This window comes from Vicia villosa, unplaced genomic scaffold (genome assembly GCF_029867415.1).
Source record: "Vicia villosa cultivar HV-30 ecotype Madison, WI unplaced genomic scaffold, Vvil1.0 ctg.000505F_1_1, whole genome shotgun sequence".
Lineage (NCBI taxonomy): Eukaryota > Viridiplantae > Streptophyta > Magnoliopsida > Fabales > Fabaceae > Vicia > Vicia villosa.
The window spans coordinates 720,737-736,771 of NW_026705240.1; positions in this window are offsets into that span (position 1 = coordinate 720,737).

Genomic DNA, 16,035 nt, shown 5'->3' on the forward strand with positions numbered 1-16,035 from the left:
CAAGAAAGGAAAAGAGAATCACACACTCAAGCTCTTAGTTCTTGCAATTTTCTCACTAATTTTTGTCTCCCCATAATCATCATCATCAAAGGTTTGTTTTTATGCCCTTCTCTTTTCATTACTCTAGTTTTAGAAGTTAGGTTTTTAGATTTAGGAATATCTTGATAAATTTGAAAAATTAGGGTAGAAAACATGTTTATGCTGTATATATTGCTTGTTGGGACCGTTAGAAGGGAGGAGAAGCTTGTTCTCCTCTTCTGTTTTGCTTTAAAATGAATTTTTTTTTCTGGGTTTCCCAGAGCGCGCGTCGCGCCCTGGGTGCAGTTTTGAATATTTTTTTTTTATTTTGCATTCTGAGTAATTGTATAGGGCCTGTTTTGTAGTTGATGATGAATGTGGACTGATGTGTGCTTTTAGTTGTGAGGATTTGCTTTAGGGTGCTAACTTTGTTTCAATTCGTGTGTGTTTCGTTTGATTTAAATTGTGCAGGTATGGCACCTATTTTGAAAAGAAAGAAGAGTGGTTCTAGTGAGGGATCTTCCTCACAGGCTGCTAGGTTTGATCGGTCAAAATTTCAAGGACTGGATCAGGAGGCTAGGTACCATGAGCTTGAAAGCCGTGTTGTGTGGAGCGAGCGCACGGTAGTTCCTATTGACCACGACCACTTCCAAAGGGCGTGGACTGCTTTGTCTGACACTTGCTGGGACAAATTGTTCAATCCAGGGCAATTCTATCAGGTGGAGATTGTCAGAGAGTTCTATGCAAACACTTTGCCTCCGAGCAGTTGGGTAGGCACTGAAGCTTACCCGTTTAAAACATGGGTGAGCGGTAAGGCTATTGACTTTAGCAAAGATGCAATTTTTGATTTTCTTGACAATCCTTTGGCTTTGGTGGAAGAATGTGAGTACCATCCCAGGTTGAATAGAGGCAATTGGGATGTGGAGAGTATTAGGGAGCAGATTTGTCGTCCTGGTTTCACTTATACTCTGACTAAGGCTGGGCTACCGAAGACATTCACTCGTAGTCAGTTGACGGAGGAGGCTCAGTTGGTGACCTCGGTGGTCCTTTACAATATAAGGCCTCGAAGTCACACTTCCTCCATCTCCATTGATATTGCAGGCCTGGTTCAGTGCATCTTAAATGGGGATAATGTTGATGTGTCGAGGATTGTGGCGAATGAGCTGAAGAGAGTCGCCCTGAATGGGACTCGTCATGGCGATGGGGTTAAGTGTAGATTGATTTTTCCTGGACTGATAATGGGTTTGTGCAGGAAAGCTGGAGTCCGGTTTCCACCTGCAGGAATGATTCCCATGGATGGTGTTATAGATGATATTTTTGCTAACAGGTACTGTCTTCCTGGTGGTTGTCCTCATGGTGTAGCATTTAATGCACCTGATCTTCCTTATGCTGCTCGAGCTGTTCCAGTTGCTGCTGCACCGTCTGCTGACTCTCAGTATGGTGATTCAGGTGATTGGAACTATCAGATGCACATGGCGCATCAGAGAGCATTTATGTTTTTGCAGGATTCTATCCGACAGTTATCTCTGCAGCAGCCTGTTGGTTCCAGGGATGATTTGTCTGCTTATGCTTCATGGCCTGAGGGCAGGCCAGATCCTGAGGAGGGGATGGAGCAGGATGATCAGGAGACTTCCGATGAGGAGTAGATTTTATGTTTTATTGTTTTATGTTTTTTTGTTTTTAGTTTTACTTTAGAAAAATTTTTAGTTGTGCTGTTTTTAATTTTGTTCCATCCTTTTGGATGAGGTACTTTGAAAGGCTAAGTTTACGCCTTTGGATAGTTAACACCGTTTGGTGTGTTTTTTTTATATATATAAGTTCAGTTTAGTTTATTATCGCATTTAATTTTAAGTAGTTTTATTTTAGTGTTTATGTGTTGAAGAAATAATGGTGTTTGATTGTTGTCCTGATGATTAATTAATTGGAACACGAATTTTTGTTGTCACGATGAAAGTGGGTGATGCAATACAATTTGAGTGGTGATGATATAAGTTGAAAACTGTACGTGCAAGGTACTCCTTTATCGTTTTTTAATCAAGTACCTTTGATTCTGATGCTTTTAATTGTACAAATTAGTTGTCATTAATTTGTGTTGGTAAAATTAGTTCAATTGTGAATCACTTTAGCACATATTTAGTTGTGAGGAGACTTTCCACTGTATATATATATATTTGTGCTGGATACCAGCAATGTGCGTTTTAACTCGTTTTCCTTATGATTAATCTTACATTTTTATTAAATTGTGTAAAGCATGAAAGTGATCAAAGCATTTTGTTTCGCATTACGAGTATAACTTCTCTACCAAATATAACCTACCCGGTGAGTGTGTGAGTATTTGCTAACCACTTTGAGCCGCTTTGCCAAGATTCAATCGGTATCATTTCCTTGTTTATAATTGCCGATTTTTTATCTGAATCTTGATGACTTTCTTTTAACCTTAAAGAGTACCATGAAACGTGGTTAGGATTGATTCTTTTCGCTTTAGAATAGGGAGCATTCGTGATTATGTGGTGGTAATATTCAAGGTGGGGAGAATAAAAAAAAATGGTTGTATTGGTGTGGAGAAGAAAATAAGTGATTGCTCAAGTGAGAAAAGAAAAAGAAAAAGAAAAGAGCTTTGTATATAGCTAGTTTCCCTTAAATTAAAAGGGTGAACTCTTGAGCAATAAAAGTGTGTGATCGGTTGATAGGAATGTGTGGATGTAAATGTGATATTGAATGCTCTCTTAGGTATTGACCCTTTCGTTTCAATGGCCTTGAGAAATGACATTTCCTTGTTAACCAAGCCAAGCTGCAACCCTAAAGTCTTTGTGATTCTTGCTTTTATGCTTTTTATATATCTTTTGTTTAGATGAGTCATAATCAATTCTGGATGTTTGCGTCATTGTCTGGTGAGTGTTAGGATCCTCCATTTTTGTTCTCTCAATAGAGAAATGCGTAGGTGTGATTCATTCTTGAACTTCTTTTGCTTGTGGAATTTCTGACATAGAATTTGTATATAGGAATAGCATTGTTATCATGGTACTTTGATTGAAATTGGTAAGGATTGGTCTTTGTGTACTTTTGGAATTTGAACCATTCAATTGTTCTTGTTTCTACTTGGTTGTTTCATTTGTGATATTTTGTGTTCCCGGTAATTTATCATTGTTTTGTTTGAGGACAAACAAGAGTAAGTTGGGGAGAGTTGTTAGGTGCCAAATTGTGTTAATATTTAGTTTAATTAGTGGCACCTTTCGACCGTTTTTATCGAGTATTCGTACAATTCCCTGAATTTTTAGATAATTATAAATAGTTTATAATTTTTAGTTTTCATTTCATGTTAATATGTGTTTTAGTTATGATTTTGTAGGTTTTAGCTCATTTTGGGAAGTTTTGAGCAAGTTTTGGCCTTGATTGAAGACTGATGGGCAGAACATAGCGCGCGTCGCGCGGTATTAGGGCGCGTCGTGTAACACCCGAGGCCGAATAAGGCGAGGGGTGGTTGCACCGCATGTAACACCTGAGGCCTGAGATGGCAAGGGTGGTCGCCACATCGGAATGAGAGGGATCCTAAGGCTGTGCAGGTATGGAACTGCATAGTCGAAGGAAAGCTTATAAGGATTGATTGGTACTACCTATACCAACAAGATGCATCTTTTTTTCGGGAGCCCGTTCGATAAGAACTCCACAGTTAAGCGTGCTTGACTTGGAGTAGTATTGGGATGGGTGACCTTTTGGGAAGTTTCTCGGAAAGCATGCGAGTGAGGTCAAAGCATGCTGAAAAGACCCGTGTTGGTTTGTGGGGTCAGTCGATCATCCCGAAAGCAGTCTGGGGCGTTACACGTCGTGCCCTGGGCAAGATATTTTCCTGAAGCTTCCAGCAGATAGAAGCGCACGTGGCGCGCTTGGGCGGTTTAATTCGCAAGTGTATTGGCGCGATGCGCGCTAGAGGGCGCGACGCGCCCTTGACAGAAAACAGAATTGCTTTTTAAGGAGCAAGTCAGATATTTTCCAAAGGTTGGATCATCTTAAGAGCTCCAAGAACCATTGTCTACTGTAGCAAACTGAGAATTGAAGAATCGAAGCTTTGATCGTCGATTAATCGCCGTAGATGCTTGTTGTTCTTCATCCTTACCTTCTTGAGCAAGCTACCATTTTCATGGATAGCTAAATCTCTTTTGTATCAAGATAATATGTAATCCTCCTTGACTTTTGTATGTATTTCTTGTGAATATATTATGTATGAACAAGTGATGATCAATATAGATGGTTTAGTTTGTTTATTAAAGCTTTTCTATGGTATAAGTGTTTGAGACATCAATGTTTGTATCTTGACCTATCTTTATCATCTATGAAACTATAAGTTGCAGACATGGATTTAGTGTTTGATGTTTACTTAGTATCGGTTTTAAAACGTTATTTGTATTGTTTAAACGGTGGAGAAATCGTTTGTTAGACAATACGGTAAATCTAGCTATATCGTTGCGGACACGGACGGTATAGACGTCGATACGTAATTATATTGATCGTTAACGAGTTCATATACATATATTTATAACGAGACATACAAATTTAGGTCGATGAAATCGAATCTTGATACATTTTCTTTAACTTATAACTTTCATTAATATATTCTTTGCTACTAAAAGTATTGAATGAACTTTTGCAAACTCAAAACCAAAGTAACATTAACTCAAGACAAAATAGGCTATAGAACGGCGGCGATATCGCAATAATCCCTATGGATACGATATAAACGAAAAGTACTCCAGTATACTCTTTCAATAGTAGTACCTTTCAGATACCTAAGAATTATCTTAACAACACTTAAGTGAGTTTCTCTAGGATCTGATTGGAATCTAGCACACAAGCCAACACTGAATAAAATATCAGGTCTAGCGGCAGTCAGATAGAGAAGAGATCCTATCATACCTTTGTAGATCTTCTGATCTACCTTCTTGCTTACCTCATCCTTACCTAAAACTCAAGTTGGATGCATTGGTGTTTTAGCTTCTTTACTTTCAGATAGTCTGAACTTTTTTAGAAGTTCTTTGACATACTTAGTCTGATGAACATAAGTTCCTTCAGCAGGTTGGTTGATCTGAATGCCTAGGAAATATTTGAGTTCTCCCATCACGCTCATCTCAAATTCTGCCTGCATAGACTTAGCAAACTCCTTTCCAAGTGTAGCATTAGATGTTCCAAAAATAATATCATCAACATAAATTTGACAAATTAAAATATCCTTTTAATAGGTTTTACAGAATAGAGTTGTGTCTACTTTTCCTCTTGTGAAACCATTATGCAGAAGGAAAGAACTTAATCTTTCATACCAAGCTCTGGGAGCTTGCTTCAAACTGTATAATGATTTCTTTAGTTTAAAAACATGTTCTGGAGATTTAGAGTCTTCAAAACCAGGAGGTTGGTGGACATATACTTCTTCATCTATATAACCATTTAAAAAGGCACTCATAACATCCATCTGATAAAGAGTGATGTTATTCTGAGTGGCAAAAGAAATTAACAACCTAATAGATTCTAACCTGGCCACTAGTGAAAAGGTTTCAGTATAGTCAGTACCTTCTTGCTGACTATAACCCTGAGCAACTAGTCTGGCTTTGTTTCTGACAACTTCACCTTTCTCATTCAGCTTGTTTCTAAATACCCATTTTGTTCCAATAATATTGAATCCTTTAGGTCTTGGAACCAGATCCCAAACATCATTCCTTGTAAACTATTTAACTCTTCTTGCATAACAATTATCCAGTCAGCATCTTCTAGAGCTTGATCAACAGAAGTTGGCTCAATCAAAGACACTAAACCAAATTGACATTCTGCATTATTCTTTAGGAATGCTCTTGTTCTGATGGGATCATCTTTCTTTCCAATTATAACATCTTCTGGATGAGCAGAGTTGATTCTTGAAGATCTTCTGAGTGTTGGCTCTTCAGATATTCTGAGATTCTCTAAAGACGCTGCAACTTGATCTTCTGATACTTCCTTTCCTCTGATCTCTTCATGATCTGAGTTAGAGATATCTATATATGCAAAATTCTCATTCTGCTTTGGCTTTTCAATGCCAAGCTTATCATAAAATTTGATATTGATTGATTCCTCAACTATCAGAGTTTCAGTATTGTATACTCTGTAGCCCTTAAAGCGTTCAGAATATCCAAGAAGGAAACACTTCTGAGCTTTGGAGTCAAACTTGTTTAGATGATCTTTAGTATTCAGAATATAACAAACACATCCAAATGGATGGAAATATGAAATGTTGGGCTTTCTGTTCTTCCACAATTCATAAGGAGTCTTATTGAGAATAGGTCTTATGGAGATTCTATTATGAATATAACAAGCTGTGTTAATTGCTTCTGCCCATAAATGCTTAGCCATATTAGTCTCATTGATCATGGTTCTGGCCATTTCTTGGAGAGTCATATTCTTTCATTCTATAACTCCATTTTGTTGTGGAGTTCTAGGACAAGAGAAATCATGGGCAATACCATTTTCTTTGAAATAAATTTCAAAGAATCTGTTCTCAAATTCACCACCATGATCACTTCTGACTTTTATGATTTTACATTCCTTTTCAGATTGAATCTGATTACAGAAATCAAAGAACACAGAATGTGACTCATCCTTGTGTTTCAAGAACTTTGCCCATGTCCATCTGCTATAGTTATCTACAATGACCAATCCATATTTCTTGCCTCTGATTGATGCTGTTTTGACTGGACCAAACAGATCAATGTGCAGAAGTTCTAAAGGCCTAGAAGAGGAAACAACATTTTTAGATTTAAACGCAGGTTTTGAAAACTTCCCTTTCTGACATGCTTCACAAAGAGCATCTGATTTATAGTTCAGATTAGGGAGTCCTCTGACCAGATTGAGTTGGTCAATCTGAGAAATCTTTCTCAAACTAGCATGACCCAATCTTCTGTGCCAGACCCACTGCTCTTCGTTAACAGACAGAAGGCAAGTAACCTGTTGGTTCTTAAGATCTGAAAGATCAATATTATAAATGTTGTTCTTTCTTTTTCCTGTAAATAGGATTGAGCCATCCTTCTGACTAACAGCTCTACAGGACATTTGATTAAATATAATGTCATAACCATTGTCACTTAATTGACTTATGGACAGTAAGTTATGAGCTAATCCATCTACTAAAGGAACATTAGTTATAGAGGGAGAATTACCAATACATATGGTTCCTGAGCCTATGATTTTGCCCTTCTGATTCCCTCCAAACTTTACTTCTCCTCCAGATCTAACTTCCAGACTTTGGAACATAGACCTTCTTCTCGTCATGTAACGTGAGCACCCAGAGTCCAGGTACCATGACATGTTTGTCTTTTGCACTATGAAGGAGATCGGCAACAGGAATTATCTTATCCTTAGGTACCCACATTCTTTTGGGTCCTTTGGGGTTAGTCCTTCTCATGTTCATATTGAACTGAGATTTTACATAAGATTTTCCAGAATGTACAACATCATGTTTCTTTGAGTGTGTGATATGGAAACTTTTAGAGTGTGATGTGTGTTTGATATCATGAGAATGACCATACTTGAACAGTTCATACAAAGGTTTGTATTTAATGATCATTTCATCAACAGGTTCAAGTCTATATTGGATTTCTCCCTCAAAACCTATACCTATCCTTTTGTTTCCACTAACACCCGTGGTGTCGTTTTTTTTACCTCCCCGTTTCACTTGGGAGGACGGCACGCTAAACCCTTCACGCGAAATTTGGAAGGAGAGAAGCGCCCTTGTGGGATGAATTTTGTTTCAATTCTTCCTACGATAGCACACGAACTTTTTAATTATCCTACGAAGAGGAAGGGGAAAAAGATCTCAAATAAACCCTAGGAGTTTGCTAAGTGTGGGGATTCACCTAGACTAGAAATTCTGGAGTCTGGGAGGTCGGTTATACATAGGGAAGGTTTTAAGCACCCTACTTATCCGTAGTACTCTACGGGAACCTTCTCCGTGTCTATGTGTTTGTGTTTGCTGCTAATTGATTGGGAAAGTTTCTCCTTTGTGTTAGGAGAGAGAATTGAATTGAATTAAATGAAAGACAGACAGGCAGACTATTTTTGTTTTTTGATTAGCTCGCTGAGATTCCTTGTGAATCTCATGCCTACATATCCCTAATGGAAGTCAGAGCTTTTTGTAGTTCGGGGAACTAATTAGGGAAATTAATTGTTTTTGGGTGCCTTGCTTGAAGCTCAAGGTTGAAGCTTGAATTAAATCTCTGTTTACAGTAAAGAGACATGAAATCATCTTTACAGAGAGGTATTTCTACAATTCCACCACAAACATATAAAGTGATAGAAAAGCTGAACTTGTTTCATTAAGAGAGGGACCTTACTTGGATGTACAAGTATACCAGTCAAATGTCTCTTAAATGAAAGAAAGATTCTCAACCAAATTACGGAAAGTTACACAAGCTTGGGAATACGTGCCAAAGTAAGTCTTTCAAAATCCTAAATGGGGGAATGTTTAAAATTAAAATGTAAATGTTTGTTTGTTTGTTCGAATGTGGTGAGATAGTAGAAATATCTCTCTATAGAGATAAGCTATGTCTATCTAATGTATGAAAGATTTGATTTTAACTGGCTTGCACGAGGCCCAAGCTTGAGGCTTTTTAAAGGTTTTTTATTGACTCTGGGAGATGACTCCACTAGGAATTTGATTTTTTAACTAAGGGAATTTGTGTTTTGTAGAAAGCCCAGAATTGAGGTTGACTCTAGCTGGAGAGTGTTTATTTATTTGATGGATTGAAAAGCTTTATTTTAGTGTTCTGTACAAAGCCCAGAATTGTGGCTGACTCTACCTAGGGAGACTCTATTTTGTGCCTTGTACAAAGCCCAAGGTTGTGGCTGACTATTGAGGAAACTGAGTATGGATGACTCTATTTTTTGTGCCTTGTACAAAGCCCAAGGTTGAGGCTAACTCTCTAGGGAAAAGATCCTGAAGGTTAGGAATCTTTTGACATAGGAAATGATGTTTATCTGCTTTGTACAAAGCCCAAGGTTGTGGCTACTTGATGAGGAAGGACTCACTGGGGAGACTCTATTATCTGCCTTGTACAAAGCCCAAGGTTGTGGCTGACTCTGGATAGGGGAATACCTATGAGTAGAGTTTTTGACTTTAAAGGGAATATCTGCCTTGTACAAAGCCCAAGGTTGAGGCTGACTCTTAAATGGGGAAAGATCTACCAGTGTGGGATCTTTTGACTCAGAGGGGACTACTCTATTAAGGATTACTCTGTTGAAAGGTTGACCCTTCTGGGGATTGTGCTTTTGTTAAGCAGGAATTGATGAATGAAAGACCCAGGTTTGAAGATTGACTCTACTGGGGAATTGACTTGAATAATTGACCTAGACTCTATTGGAGAGTTTTGAAGATTTGAAAGATGATTTTGGAAGCTAACCCTTTCCAGGGAATTTGGATTTGAAGGATTGATTTTGGAGGCTGACCCTTTCCAGGGGTTTTGGATTTAGTGTTTTAGACTTCTTGTTTAAAGCCCAAGATTAAGGCTGACTCTGACTGAGGATAGACAGATGTGGAACCTACACTTTGCTAAGGAGGAAAATTATTGAAGTTTGAGAATAAAGGTGACAGAGATTGTCCATGTCTCTCATTCCAAAAGGTGAACCCAATACTGAGATTGAGACATTCTTAGCTTATTGAAGTCTGGTTTGAAGAGTGGAAGAAACTCACCAGGGTAGGCTAAAAGGTGACTAAAGACATGTTCCTATGTTTATAAGAAACCTGATGGGTCCTTGTATACAAGATCAAGAGAAAGCTGGGAATATGCTTTTAAGAAGCCTGTGGGTCCTTGTATTGTAAGCCCAAGAGGAGGCTAATCGAGGGTCCTTGTTATAGCACAAGAGAAAGCTATGTGGTTTTGAACTTATTTTGGCTCTAAGAAAATGGGTAAGAGGTTTCACCGGGAATAATTCCTCTTGGGTGGATGTGCCCTATTTTTTGTTCTAAGGCTTTTTTCAACATGTTTCACCGGGAATAATTCATCTTGAGGTTTAAACTAAAGATCTACAATTAGGAAAGAGCCTTCACCGGGAAGACATTCTCAATCCTAGGCCATAGTCTTATAATATATATATATATATATATATATATATATATATATAGTTTATTTGTCCTAAGGTTGTACTCAGACGTAGTTCTAAACAATATATATACAGTTTATATTTGACAATAATTTAAATGAAAGCTTGTAAATGGAAAGCTATAAAGCCTAACCTGGATGGAGTGGAGGCCTTTGAAGATGTATGTACAAAGCCTTACCATCAGCATGGTTGTTTATTGGCAATAATTGAATGTTTATTGGAAACAGTTTAATGTTTTTGTTTTGAAAACAGAAGAAGTGAAGATGGACACTAGGTCACAGAGGTATCTAAAGAGTTTCACCGGGAATAATGCCCTTCAAATACCAGAAGAAAGTTTTGAAAACAGATGAGGAGATTTTGTAAAGAAATTCAGTTTTGAAAACAAACTATGAAAAGAAAAAGGTGTTGGGTCTTACACTCTATTAGAGGCCCAGTGAAATTGATTTACTGTTTATGGAAAAACAGTTGAAGAGAAATTGCTGGATGTAAGGTTTTGTTGAATGAAATCCTTAGTCACCTGTTTGATCAAAGTTTGAAAACAGTTTTGAAAATTGACAAAAGTCAACTTAATCAGGGTAAAGACAAAGTCTATACCTAATTAAGACCTAGAGGTTTAGGGTTTTATCACAAATTATTTACAAAATGATTAAGTTATGAAAATCAAGTGAAAACTATATTTAAAGTATTTTAAAATACTTAAAAATATGTTATTTTAAACCTAATAAAAATGTATCAAATAATTAATATTTTTGTGACTTTTTTTATTATTCATAAAATAGATATATTTAATGACAATTGTGTGAAAAATCAAGAAGAAATGATTTAATTTGATTGGTTAATTAATTGTGTGAAGTTGTAAAAAAAATGAAGAACAAAAGTAGTAAAAATAATGTTTTGGCCTCACCATGGTTTGAACCCACGCCCTTGAAGCCAACACTCAAAACACACACCAATCAGCCAACGCGCGCTTGGTGTCATAGAGGTGACTCCATTGCAATACATATGTTGTCAAGTGTATAGATCAGAAAAAGAAAATAAAATCAAAAGGTCTGGGGCGAGGGGGATTCGAACCCCAGACCTTGGGCACGCGCAACACTCAAACCCTTTTTACCAACTGGGCTATAACGATGTATTCGTTATATGAACACCTTGTAATAAATATATTTTAAACTCATCCATGAATGTTTGAAAATGGCGCGCCAAACACCATCTTCGTCTTCAACCTCAAGCTTCCATGAATTTGAAATTCCAACTTACTCGTTTCTCAACCAAATTAGATGATGTAAACATCAAACTTGCTCTAATTTCTCTCACGATTTCAAATATATAACTATCACAAATTATAATTGGCTATAGATACTAAATTATCTAAAATACGTGAAGAACCCTAAAATTTGAAAATGAAATTAAATGACTACGCTGAAGGATAAATAGATGATGATAGAAGGTTTTTAAACCTCTGATGATGCTGAGTGAAATGGTATTGAGTTTTAACAGAATAAGTGCACAAATTAAAGAGGTGGAGTTCAAAAACTTACCTCTGAAACTGAAGGTCGTGGTGATGGTGGAGAGCTTCTGGCTGCGAATGAATGATTGCAAAAGCTTCCTGGGACCTTGTTGATGCTATCTGGGCACTTGAATTACTTTGAAAGCTCCTGAAATGCTCTGCTCGACTCCTTCTACTTGAGCTTCAAGTGGACATGGAGGTCAGTGATTCTGCACTTACAGATGAGTTGCGACCATCTGGATAGCTTCACTACACCCTAAGGAATGTGTCTGAATGCTTAGACTTGTTTGACACCTTCTGAAATGTTCTACAGACCTCCAACTGCTTAGGCTCTAAAATGAAAGTGAATATGGTGTTCTTGCTCTTACAAAAGTGTTCCAGGTACTTGGATCACTTCTAATGAACCTCCTTGAGATGTTAGAAGGCTTACTTTCAAAAGAAAAGCTCTGTTTTGAAGAATTCGATTCTTCTTGCCAAAGAACTTTTGAAAACCATAAGCATGAGGGAGAGAATGAGAAAGCAAGTTCTTGATTTGCTTTTGTGTGTCTAATACTGACGAGGGCACTTGTATTTATAGGCAAAGATCTCTGTACAGATTGAAGAGAGTGAGCTTGCTTAGTGAGGTAGTTTTGGTTTCTTGGCCATGAAGAAATTCAAAACTATCCAAAATGCAATGATGGCATTTTCGAGCAATCTCCCTAGACATTGATCTTTTCTGATCTTAGGGAACATTTCTGATGCAGAGGAGAGTTCCAATTAGTTGGGAAGAGATTCCTTTGGTGATTCACCACTTGGCCATAAATTTCCCAAATGTAATCATTACATAATCACATGTTCTTATTTTGGGAATATTCATCAAACCTTATGCAATGATGAAAATGAATGCATGGCATCTCTACTGATATGTTATGGGTCATGTAGCATCATTTGGTAGAGGTATTTGCACAAATTTGTAAAGTTCAAAAATTGAACATGACCTATAATTTCACTTCATGAGCCCAACTTTGAACAAGCATAACTCTTAGCTCAAAATGAATTTGGAGAAGGTTGAGCACAATTTAGAAAGCCCTTAACATGTACTTCAATTCATTAGTTTGGAGTTTCCTCAAAATCATTTGGGAAAATTGTGTAAAATGGGCCTAAAGTTTGAAGAAAACTAGGTTAAAAAACACTTAGAATTTTTCTAAGTTTTTATAACCTATGACTTCCAAAGCTCATATCTCTTAAATGATTGATCTCTTGAAAAAAGTTCCATTGTGAGAAGTTGTTTTATTTTGCAAGATCTACAACTTTCATGTTGGAAGTGTTTTGAGTTGTGTAGGTGAAATTTTGAGATCCATGAACTAGGTCAAAATGCACTAGTTTGACTTTTTGTTGACTTTTTGATCTTTGATGGATTTTCTTAATTTTCTTTGGTCAAATGACTTCAATAATCACATATTGATGATAATGATCCTTAAAAGTCATGGTTTGACCCAAAACCCTAAAAGTCAAAGGTGATCTTGTACAATTGACTTTTTCCAAATTAAGTAAATCTTGGACTTTTGTGATGAATCAAGCTCTCCTCCTCAAATGAATGGTATGAATGGATTATATTGAGGTAATAGAAGTTCTTGAGCCATGTTTTGAGTTGTGGATCCATGTCCTGATTAAAAGTCAACTGTCTAGGTGAATTAGGTCTAAAACCCTAATTGTAGACTTGATGACTGTAGATCTTGAATTGAGGTACAATGCCCAATGGATATTGTCATAGCGATCATTTGAAAGTAATTGAACCCTTTGTGTGATGTCCTGGAGCTTTTTAGGGTTTCCCAAATGTGGTCCCTGATTTCAGTCCTTGATGGGCTCAAAAACCCTAGCCTGGTGACCTGAGCAAACCTGAGTCCTAGTGACTGGTGTCTAATCAACATAGGTGGATAAATGAATCATTTGAGTCCTATTATTGTATTAGAGGTAATTTTACTATTGATTTATCCTTTGCCTGAGCTTCTTTGTTCTTGCACACCCTCGATTGAGTACTAGGTAAACAAATGACTGCTTTGGGTACTTGTCTTGAGTTGATGAAATGCCTAGAGATGTGACATCTCAGGGGGGTCAAAATTAGGGTATGACAGATGCCCCTATTTAAGTTTCTTTCACCTGTAGGGAGAAAGATTGACATCTTGATCTCTTCAGAGTGAAAGAGACTTAAATACCGAAAAATGCCCAAATTTTGAGCGTTCCTGAGATGTTACAGCGATAATGAAATGCTCGTGCATTACTCGATCCCTTTGTCGCACTCGGCAGGGGATAGGGAGACAAACTCCTGTAGAAATGTGTTGTGCAGATTCTGGTGAATGGACGACAATGTAAAATGCGTGATCCATCTTCTTTAACTAAGTGTTAATACTTAGAAAAAGGTATACAACCTCCCCCTATTTCGGATGTCTAAATATCGAAACTGGTCTGGGTTATAATTTTGGACGAAGTCTCAGATAAAGAGAAAATCTCCAAGAGTTTGTTTCCTCATCAAACTTTTCACCAGTATTTGTTAGAGAGACACCATTTGACGGTTAATAAGAAACTTCATCATACTTTCCTTCAATTCGACATCTTCGAAGGAATAACATATGATCATGCGTCATGATTTTGGACTATATCTCAGATAAAGAGAAAATCTCCAAGAGTTTGTTTCCTCTTCTAACTTCTCACCAGTATTTGTTGGAGAGATACCATTTGACGGTAAATAAGAAACCTCGTCATACTTTCCTTCAATTCGACATCTTTGAAGGAATACCATATGATCATGCGTCATTTTGAGGAGCTAATGACTCTGTCTGAAAGTGGACGAACTGTCTTCGGGAAGAAAACTACCATTCATCGACTTATGCTGGGGAGTTGATAAACTGTTTTCTAAGAGGAAAATTGCCATTTGTCAGCTCTAGTGGGGATGAGCACCATGGAAGTGGACAAACTGTTTCTTGAAAAGAAACTACCATTCGTCGACTCTTCGGGGTTTAAACAATAGACAAACTGTCTTTCTGAAGAAGGACTGCCATTTGCCAACTCTGCTGAGGAATCCAAACTATCTTCCTGGAGAAGGCCGCCATTCATTGACTCAGCCGGGTAGTCTTTAAGTGAAACGAACTATCTTCCCAAAGAAGACTGCCATTCATTGCCTTGTTGGGGAATCCTTGGAGGTGAACAAACTATCTTCTGGAGGAAGACTGCCATTTGTCGACTCCGTGGGGAAATCCAAAAGTGGACAAACTATCTCTTGAAGAAGTTTGCCATCTGTCGATCTACAGGAGAATCTTACTTGGGGAATCCCAAAAGTGAACAAACGATTTTTTTTAAAAAAGATCGCCATTTGTTGACTTTGCTCGGGAGTAATAACAGAAGTGAACAAACTATCTCTTTGAGGGAGATTACCATTTGTTGACTTGCTGGGGATTTCCAAAAGTAAACAAACTATCTTCTTGAGGAAGACTACCATTTGTTAACCTGCTCGGGGAAATTCCGGCGTATGAACTATCTTTATGAGGAAGACTGCCCTCTTACGACTCGCAGGGGAAACTCAAGTTGAGGTCCAAGTGACTCGGGCAATAATAGAATCAAAGCTTTAACTAGACAATGCTGACTATGCAGTCATATGATATGATGCGTGAAGCATGTATGAATGTTATGATGATTATAAAGTGTAAAGTGAATGTGAATAGAATTGTCGCGGATGTGAAATCCTGTGATACGACTTAAGTTTTTGTTGATCAGAAGATGTCTTTTTCTAGAAAAGTGTAGCTTGCACTCCGTCGGGGATACCTGGTCGTCGGTGGTCCGCTGCTTGAAGTGAAGTGATATGATTTGAAGTGAAAATTCGTCATCGGGAGATGTTCGCAAAGCGACCTCATGGGGAAATGTTGTTCCCAGAGTCTCGACCGTTTTCAGAGCAACTGTTGGCGTTCTTCCTATTGTTTGCAAACTTTAGAAAGAAGTTTCACCTTTATTTTGCAAGTAAATTCATTTTATTTTGAAAACGTTTGTTTCAAGAAAATGTCTGTCAGACTTAAAAAAAAATGCATTTTAAGAAACTAAATAAGACTCGATTGCAAAGAAAGAGGCACAAGGCTCGAATTGTTATTTATGGTATGGTAATCAGCCAAAAGCTTGATTCCATGGAGTATTTACAAAGTTGGAAAATGGTAATTTTTTGGGAAAAGGGCTACGATGAAACGTGACGACCGTTATCTTTCCCTTCCACTCTGAGTTGCACTGTATTCGTGCTTCGTAGAAGATGACCTATTGATGATGAATACTCCGCTATGGATTTTCTGGATGATCAAGTTTGTCCCGAACACAATTACTTGCCATATATCCCTAACTTTTGCGTAGATTACCCCTTTCGGGTTTTAAATCTACCG